At 48.5% G+C, this 9,919-nt stretch overlaps 1 long non-coding RNA gene and 1 pseudogene across 2 annotated transcripts in view; one reads left to right on the top strand and one right to left on the bottom strand.

Annotated features, from left to right (window-relative positions):
• Nucleotides 1-9,919, top strand: part of LOC310697728 — a 984,178-nt gene that overhangs the window by 472,206 nt on the left and 502,053 nt on the right. The window lies entirely within an intron of this gene.
• Nucleotides 178-9,919, bottom strand: part of LOC310697811 (inositol polyphosphate 5-phosphatase OCRL-like) — a 49,505-nt pseudogene continuing 39,763 nt past the window's right edge. Inside the window, exons 8-11 of the transcript in view lie at nucleotides 7,215-7,324; nucleotides 1,420-1,555; nucleotides 837-936; nucleotides 178-419 (exon numbers count right to left, since the gene is read on the bottom strand). The product of the transcript in view is annotated as an inositol polyphosphate 5-phosphatase OCRL-like (transcript). The remainder of the gene's footprint in view (nucleotides 420-836; nucleotides 937-1,419; nucleotides 1,556-7,214; nucleotides 7,325-9,919) is intronic.

The raw sequence follows: 9,919 nt of genomic DNA, 5'->3' as shown, positions 1-9,919 counted from the left end.
ACGTGAGACATTGGAATGCAGCCATGCGGCTGGAGAGAACAAAGGATAATAAAATCGGAGGAGAGAGAGGAAGGACCTTTTTACCCTCCGTCCATGGAAATATTGCTGCCTTTGTGTGTGTTTTTCTTTGCCTTGCACCCCAAAATGACGGCTGGTTTCCGTCAATTGGTTCCCACACTACACTTCTCTGATTCCAGAGAAAGACGCGCTGGGCTTCAAGTATCCCTCGCAGGGCTCAGCGCGAAGCCATGGCTTCCAATCCTGGCTGTCACTGAGCTTGGGGATAAAGGAGAAGTGGAGGGTGACCTGCCCGTTGTTTGTGATCTGGAACTTCTCCTTCTGCAGCTGCCGGAACTTCACATTCTCAAACGGAAAATTTAAGAACGGAAAGGGGGGAGGGGAGGAAAGAGAGTGCTTGCCTTCAGCAGAGGCAAGGAAACGTGCTCCAGGGGGAAGTTTGTCCTTGGCCCCGTGGTCTCATTTAGGGGACTGCACATGCAACAGGTCCACGTGGGGCTCTCCATATATTGCTGCACTTGCCACTGGCCATGTTGGCTGGGGATGATGGGAGTTGTAGTCCAGCATTTGGAGGGCACCACGCTGGCTACCCCTGGAGTCTTTGCCTGCGAGGAGGAGGAAGAGGCTGCTGCTCAGTGGAAGGGCATCTGCCTTGCCTGCAAAGGTCCCAGGTTCTATCCCCAGCATCTCCAGGTAGGGCTGGGAGAGATCCCCCGGAAATCAAGACTGAGCTAGATGGGCCAAGGGCTTCTTTCCCCCCTGGTCTTTTTGCAGCAAACCCTCTTTAAGGGGTTGGAGAGGATCCTATTCGTCTTTACCTCCCTCCAGGGAGGGAAGGAATTCGTTCTCCATCCTGTCCATCAACTGAACAATATCCTCAAACACTTTCCGGTACCGTCGGTCAGCCACAACCTTCACCTATGGGGGGGGGGACAGAGCACATTGTTGGGGCTATGGACTAAAGGGGGGGCATGAGTTAAGAGCAGAAAGGCCTGATGCACCCCCCTGAAAGAGGCAAGTACTGTAACTCTGAGAGCTTCCCCAGGATGGCAGCGGCTATGACTTCCAGAGCCAATGGGCTGAAGCCAAATGCTCCAAGCCAAGTACCACAGAAGCTCCATTGCATGAATGGAGCCAACGGTTAAGGTATACAGTTCAGCCCATGTGGTCTGCCATGCCTGCAGGAGCAGCGTGTACTCAGAACAGTGGAGAATGGAAGCCTAGGGATTTAACAGAGCCAAAACCTGCCCACTCCTTGCACCGGAAGTCATTGGCCAAGGAGGAGCTCTGTGGAAAGGGGTCTGGTTGTTGGTCAGGGCCTGCCCAGATTCGAGGAGGTGCCACATAGCAGGCAATTAAAAACCCTGAATAGACGATAGCCCTGGCCAGGGCAGGTGTTACCCCTGTGAGGAAGAGGGAGCTGACGGGCTTGTGGTCGCTCCTTTTCCATTCCATGTGGCTTCGGTAGCTGAGCTGATTCACGCTGCCTCCTCTCCAGAGGATTGGCTCACACCATGCTGGCACATGGCACTTCCCACTGCAAGGAGACAGGAGAGACACCAGGACTGTTGGACTGGCTGAGGCAACACACAAGGCTCACACAGTCAAACTTTGGCTCCACACACGGCCTGTGATCTTGACCACGGTCAACAGCTGGAGATGATGGGGCTTGGGAGTCCAACTTCTGAAGGGGCGGACCTTGCAGGTGTGCAGGCATTTTGCCTCATGGAGAGAGTTGTTAGGAAATCAAAAGCTGCCTTCTACCAGGTCAGAATGAATTTCTGACCTCCCCCAGTTTGGATTCCTACATTGCAGGGGGTTGGACTAGATGACCCTCGTGATCCCTTCCAACCCCACAATTCATTAATTAAGTCAATAATAATAATAATAATAATAATAATAATAATAATAATAATAATTTATTTGTACCCCGCCCATCTGGCTGGGTTTCCCCAGCCACTCTGGGCGGCTTCCAACAAAGATGAAAGATACACTAAAATGTCACATATTAAAAACTTCCCTGAACAGGGCTGCCTTCAGATGTCTTCTGAATGTCAGGTAGATGTTTATCGCTTTGACATCTGATGGGAGGGAGTTCCACAGGGCAGGCGCCACTACCGAGAAGGCCCTCGGCCTGGTTCCCTGTAACTTGGCCTCTCGCAGTGAGGTAACCACCAGAAGGCCCTCGGAGCTGGACCTCAGTGTCCAGGCAGAACGATGGGGGAGGAGACGCTCCTTCAGATATACCGGACCAAGGTCGTTTAGGGCTTTAAAGGTCAGCACCAACACTTTGAATTGTGCTCGGAAACGTACTGGGAGCCAATGTAGGTCTTTCAAGACTGGTATTATATGGTCTCGGCAGCCGCTCCCAGTCACCAGTCTAGCTGCCGCATTCTGGATTAGTTGTAGTTTCCGGGTCACCTTCAAAGGTAGCCCCACGTAGAGCGCATTGCAGTAGTCCAAGTGGGAGATAACCAGAGCATGTACCACTCTGGCGAGACAGTCTGCAGGCAGATAGGGTCTCAGCCTACGTACCAGACAGCTGTGAGTCCAAAATGACTCCCAGGCTGTGCACCTGGTCCTTCAGGGGCACAGTTACCCCATTCAGGACCAGGGAATCCTCCACACCTGCTCGCCTCCTGTCCCCCCAAAACAGTACTTCTGTCTTGTCAGGATTCAACCTCAATCTGTTAGCCGCCATCCATCCTCCAACCGCTTCCAGACACTCACACAGGACCTTCACCGCCTTCACTGGTTATGATTTAAAACAGAAAGTAGAGCTGGGTATCATCCGCATACTGATGAACACCCAGCCCAAACCTCCTGATGATCTCTCCCAGTGGCTGCATGTAAATGTTGAAAAGCATGGGGGAGAGGACAGAACCCTGAGGCACCCCACAAGTGAGAGCCCAGGGGTCTGAACACTCATCCCCCACCACCACTTTCTGAACACGGCCCAGGAGGAAGGAGCGGAACCACTGTATGACAGTGTCCCCAGCTCCCAGCCCCTCAAGATGGTCCAGAAGGATGTTATGGTCGATGGTATCAAACGCCGCTGAGAGATCCAGCAGAACTAGGAAACAGCTCTCACCTTTGTCCCTAGCCCGCCGGAGATCATCAACCAGTGCGACCAAGGCAGTTTCAGTCCCATAATGAGGCCTGAATCCTGACTGGAAGGGATCCAAATGGTCCGCTTCTTCCAGGCGTGCCTGGAGTTGTTCAGCAACCACTCGCTCAATCACCTTGCCCAAGAATGGAAGATTTGAGACTGGGCGATAATTGGCCATCGTGGCAGCATCTAAAGATGGTTTTTTAAGAAGCGGTTTAATAACCGCCTCTTTCAGCGGGTCTGGGAAGGCTCCCTCACGGAGGGAAGCATTCACCACCCCACGAAGCCCATCGCCCAGTCCTTCCCGGCTAGCTTTTATAAGCCAGGATGGGCAAGGATCCAGGAGACAGGTGGTTGGCTTCACTCGTCCAAGCAGCCTGTCCACATCCTCGGAGGTAACAGATTGGAATTGATCCCACACAACTTGACTAGACAGGACTCTTGTACTCTCCCGCCCTGGCCCTGCTCCCACGGTGGAGTCTACTTCTTCCCGAATCTGAGCGATTTTATCTGCAAAAAACTTTGCAAAATCATTGCAGGAGATAATGTGGCCCGTACTGGGCCCCGATGTTGCAGGTGGTTCCGCTAAATTGTGAACCACCTGAAAAAGTCTCCTGCTGCTGTTTTCTGCAGATGCAATAGAGGCGGCGAAGAAAGTGTTCTTCGCCATCGCTATCGCCACATGGTAGGCTCGACGTTGAGCTCTAACCTGTTTCTGGTCAGATTCAGAATGAGTTATCCGCCACCGGCGCTCTAGCCGTCTCAATGATTGTTTCATTGCCCTCAGATCCATGGAGAACCACGGGGCTCTCCGGGCTCCATGCAATCGGAGAGGGCGCTTCGGAGCCAAACAGTCAATAGCCCTGGTTAACTCCACATTCCAGCGGGCCACCAGGGAAAGGCCATCAACATGGGATAGAGCATCCCCTACCACTCTCTGGAAACCATTTGGATCCATTAAGTGGCGAGGGCGGACCATCCGAATCGGTCCCACCTCCCTGCAGAGGGGATGGGTCGCAGAGAAGTCCAGTTGCACCAGGAAGTGATCTGACCATGGGACTTCTTTCGTTTCACTTTTAGTTAGTGTCAGATCACCAGCAGCATCCATAGAGGTAAACACCAGGTCCAAGCCATGTCCGCGGCTATCGGTTGGGCCAGACTTATTCAGGGACAGCCCCATGGAGGCCATGCTTTCCACGAAGTCCCGAGCGGCCCCTTGTAACGTCGTGTCGGCATGGATGTTAAAATCCCCTAGGACAACCAAACTAGGTGTCTCTAGGAGAACATCCGCCACGACCTGAAGCAGCTCGGGCAGGGAATCCTTGGTGCAGCGGGGAGGTCGGTACACCAAAAGGAATCCTGTACTGCCCCTATTGCCCAACTTCCAGAACATGCACTCGGAAAACTGGGTCTTCCCAATAGGACGCCTGGTGCAAACGAATGACTTCCTAAAAATCACTACAACCCCCCTCCCCGCCCACATGACCTGGGTTGCTGTGCGTAAGAGAAACCTGGTGGACAAGCAGCGGCAAGGACAGGCCCATCTGCTTCATCCAACCAAGTCTCTGTCACACATGCCAGGTCAAGTCCTCCATCCATGATCAAGTCATGGATGGCAGTGGTCTTATGAATCATTGACCTGGTATGCACAGCAACACTTTCAGGTCATGTGGGTATCCCTTGCTTATTCTAGTATCCATCCGGTCAGGACCAGACCCGGAGGCAGGGATAGTCCTCAGACAACGACTAAACCTGCCTCCTCTGTAATGACATGGTCTGGTCTTAGCGTAACTCCTCCTCCTACCCGTGATCACTGAGATCGGTTGTCCCAGTGCATTCCCCCCTGTGGAACATGCCCCAGCCATACTTTGGCTGGCAGCAGCTCTCTGTGGCCCAATCCTTTTTCAGGTGGAGGTGCCTTTCAACTTGAGACTCTGCATACAAAGCATATGGCACACCACCAAATGATGATCCTTCCCCAAAGCAAGGGGCCCCGTTATTCTTGTTCAGACACTATTTTTTCAGTGATCCAAAAGACCCTTTCTGGCACCTGAAATGCTGCCCAAAGGAGCCTGCCGTTTTCCGGCTTCGTCACTACATGTTCCGCCTGTCCTTTTGATTCCCCCATTACCACAGCAAGAGCAATGAAACTAGCAGGCCTAGGTGGCTTCTGACAGTTGTCAAGAACCACAAGAATATGCCAAATCCTGGATGGTGAGGCTCAATGGCTACTAGCCATAATGGCCACAGAACATACTCCACCAAGAGAAGCAGTATGGCTTGGAGGAGGGGAGCGTGCTGTTGCACTCAGGTCCTGTTTGTGGGCTCCCCGAGAGGCATCTCATTGGCCAATGTGAGAACAGGATGCTGGGCCAGATGGACCAATGGCCTGATCCAGCAGGGCTGCTCTCATGCTCTTATGCCCTGGCAGACTCATCTTGAGAGAGCACCAAGTCTCATTCCCAGACTTCCTTGACACAAATGTGAGGAAAAGGAGCCAAAACATTTCCAGAGACTTTGAGCAGGGATGGCTTGAGGAAGACAACATATCACAGCCTTGCATTTCACAACTCGCCTAGCAGCCTTTGGCAACCCAGAATTCCATGCAAGCAAAGTGAGCAGGTGAAGGAGAGCTGGATCTCTCTCTTCCTCCGTGGCTTGGTGTCCATTCTGGCTGCAGAGGAAAGGAAGTCCGTCCAGCCCTCAACTCTAGCCCTCCTCCAACAGCTTGCTTAGCACAAAGCCATGTTTAAAATATATATTTTTACAAGATAGGATTCCAGGTGGAAAAATCGAAACTAGAGACAGAATTGTTATAACCAAAGACTAAGGTACTTTCGAGAATGTATAACTTGCTGCTTAAATGGAACACTCAGGATGAGACAGTCAAATTAGCCATGATAAAATGGGCTCAGGATATTGGGTATAACATTATGTTTGAGGACTGGGAAAGGTTATGGACCACCGGAATGAAATTCACAGCATGTAATGCCTTGAAGGAAAATATTATGAAAATGATTTATAGGTGGTACATGACCCCAGTCAAGCTTGCAAAAATATATCACCTGTCTGATAATAAATGCTGGAAATGTAAGGAGGCTGAAGGGACATTTTTTCACCTCTGGTGGACCTGTCCAAAAGTGAAGGCCTTCTGGGAAATGATTTATAATGAGTTAAAAAAGGTATTTAAATATACCTTTGTCAAGAAACCAGAGGCCTTCCTCTTGGGCATTGTCGGCCAGAGAGTGTTAAAAAAGGACAGAATCTTCTTTATGTATGCAACTACAGCAGCAAGAATACTTATTGCAAAACACTGGAAGACACAAGATTTGCCCACACTGGAAGAGTGGCAGACGCAATTGATGGACTATATGGAACTGGCTGAAATGACTGGCAGAATTCGAGATTTGGGAGAAGAAACAATGGAAGAGGACTGGAAAAAAATTAAGGACTATTTACAAAAACAATATAAGTTGTATGAATGTTAAGAAATTGCACGATTTAAAAAAAATATGGCTCCAGTAACTGGAATTGGAGATATAGAAAACTAAGTTATAAGTAACTAAAGGTGGAAATTTAAAGTAATACTATGTTTAATTTAAGGTATAAATAAGTTGACAAAAACTACTTTAAATTTAGAAATATAACATCTGAAAAGTACAAAATAAGATATGAAACAAGGTAATAATTTGCTGGTATTTTTTTTTATTACAAGGAACGCAGGGTTTGGGAGATGTGAGGAAGTCCAGTTAGTTATACAAAAAATGTTTTGAACAGTTGGTTTTTCTTTTTTACTATTTCTTCTTTTCTATATTGTTTGTTGGTGTATTTGTATTTGTTTTTTATGTTTGTTATTTTCTTGGTGAAGGGATTTTGTGTGTTTACTTTTTATCTTGTGTTTGAAAATTCAATAAAATATTTTTTTTAAAAAAATAAAATATATATATATTTTTACTAGCCTGCTCAGGAGGATGGAAAGGCAGGACACTACTAGCATCTCGGCAGACTAGGAAAAACAAACAAGCCTTGCAGAAGAATGATTGAGAGGACTTACTTACAAAGGCTCAACTATCAAGCAGGCGCTTACCTGGAGTCCTAGCGATCTGTTTTAGAGTCAAATTTGTACGTCGGGATGAACTTGATCTCTCCCTCTGTGAAATCAGCAAAAGCTGTCTTTTGGGTACGCTGAATGTTTAGCTAAAGCCAAAAAGAAATTGCTAATCAGCAGAGAAGCAAAAGACCCCCTGTTGCCTGACAATGGAGTCTATTAACAGCCACTGTTGTGCTGGAAGACCAAGGTGAAGTACTAGTAGGTTAAAGGTAAAGGTAAAGGGACCCCTGGTTGGACAGTGTTCTCGAAGCTACAAACATGAGTCTGACCAAACTGCAGGAGGCAGTGGAAGACAGGAGTGCCTGGCATGCTCTGGTCCATGGGGTCACGAAGAGGCGGACACGACTAAACGACTAAACAACAACAACAACAAAGGGACCCCTGGCCATTAGGTCCAGTTGTGACCGACTCTGGGGTTGCGGCGCTCATCTCACTTTATTGGCCAAGGGAGCCGGCGTACAGCTTCCGGGTCATGTGGCCAGCATGACTAAGCCGCTTCTGGCGAACCAGAGCAGCACACGGAAACACCGTTTACCTTCCCACCAGAGCGGTACCTATTGATCTACTTGCACTTGGACGTGCTTTCGAACTGCTAGGTTGGCAGGAGCAGGGACCGAGCAAGGGAAGCTCACCCCGTCACGGGGATTCGAACCGCCGACCTTCTGATCGTCAAGCCCTAGGCTCTGTGGTTTAACCCACAGCGCCACCCGCGTCCCTACTAGTAGGTTAGCCAAGTGCAAAAAAAGGGGTATACCTGCTGAAATCCTATCTTATACACACTTATTAAAGGTACAGGATGCTTGTGCATTTTTGCCCCATGTCATCTTAAATTACTTTGCTGCATCACACAACAGGAAAATCCTCTAACTCAGGAGCAGCAGACACGTGGCCCTCACAATGCTGCAGAACTCCAATTCCCATCATCCCTGATTACTGGCCATGATGGCTGGAGCCAACAGGAACTGCAGCTCAGTAACATCTGGCAGACCACAGGTTAGCCATACCTACAATATGCAATGTTATATGTACCAATAAACCATACAAACTGTTAACAACCACCAGAATACACCCCAACACTATGAGCAACTGCAAAACCATCCTCTTGCATCCTACGTTGGCTCCCAGGACGTTTCTGAGCACAATTCTGAGTGTTGGTGCCAACCTTTAAAGCCCTAAATGGCCTCAGCCCTGAAAGAGTGTCTCCATCCTCATTGTTCAGCCCAGGCATCAGGGTCCAGCACCGAGGGCCTTCTGGCGGTTTCCTCACTGTGAGAAGCGAAGTTACAGGGAACCAGGCAGAGGGCCTTCTGAGTAGTGGCACCTGCCCTGTGGGACACCCTCCCGTCAGATGTCAAGGAGATAAGTAACTATACAGCCTTTAGGGAAGTTTTTAATGTTTTATGATGGTTTTGCGTATGTTGGAAGTCTGAGGCTGCCCCCCCTTGCCTTCCTTGCAGCATCCTTCTCAAAGGGCTAAGGCATGACTACGCTCACAGAGTTTAAATCCACCATAAGGTGCAGCAATCAGGCCTCTGTTTCAACACAAAATACCAATGATCCTTATGCCAAGTGGGAGAAAGGTCGTCAACATGATGAACACACAAACCTTGGAGAGAAAAATGTAAAACAAAAAGCACCAGCAATTTAATTGGACTTAATGGAAGTATCTGCTGATAAGAACATGTGAGCAACACAGATTTTCCAGATTGATGCAAAACCTAGAGCAGGAAACCTTAGACCTTTAGATATTGCTGGACAGCAAGGGCTTCCGGTTTCCGCCGCGGGACAGAAAGGGAGCGCGGAAAGCCTCGTCGGGGTTTTCCGAACAACACAGGGGCTTGGGGGAGTTGCAAAGGCACTGAACCCCCCAAAAAACTCAAAGGGGGATACCCTTGAGGGATGGCTAACCGGCAGCGTGGATGCGGTCCGGCTGTTCTTTCGGGGGTTTTTTCTTGAAGAGCTCGAAGACGACGGGATTGCAAGCGCAAGAGGAAGCTACCGACCCTGTGTTGCGATATCTCTGGCTCTCGCTAGAGAAAGCGGCGAATCTTCAAAAATTTAAGAACGGATCCTTAGTGTGAGAGAAGTATTTTAAAAATAAAATTTTGAAAGAACACATTAAGTGAACACTGGATGTTGAAGGATTAAATTAAGGAATCCATCCCGGTGGAGGAGTTAAAATGGCGGTAGGATACAAAGTCGCAGGGGTAAAGGAAGGAATGCAGCCTCTAGCCTGACTGCGTGAGTACATAACAAAAGCCCACAGTAGCTTTTGTGAGGCAAATAGACTTTTGAATTTGTAAAACAAAGCAACAGATTAAGGACTATCCAGAGACTTTGTTGTTCCCTCTCAGTGAGAGTGATAATTAGAAACGTAATAACCACAGAGCTGATTGAAAGACTAGTAGAAGTTTAATTTAAAAGAAAACAGGGAAAGCTTGGAAGCTGCGTTAAAAATAACAAAGTTACAGTAAAGACAAGAATAAGGGAAGATTGGCAGAAACGTCTCCTCTCTTTTAAATAAGAACTGTCTAAGAAAAAAGGTTATATTTGACTGCAATGATCTTGGGTTCTCTTTCGATCCTTACTGCTGAAAAACTGGACTTAAGTTAACCCGCTCTTTCCCGTTTTCTTTTTTGTTGTTTTTTTTCTCTCTGGGAAAGATTTACATTCAAGCGTTG

The sequence above is a fragment of the Podarcis liolepis genome (assembly GCF_965112155.1).
Source record: "Podarcis liolepis genome assembly, chromosome: W".
Lineage (NCBI taxonomy): Eukaryota > Metazoa > Chordata > Lepidosauria > Squamata > Lacertidae > Podarcis > Podarcis liolepis.
This window is presented reverse-complemented; position numbering and strand designations above follow the sequence as displayed.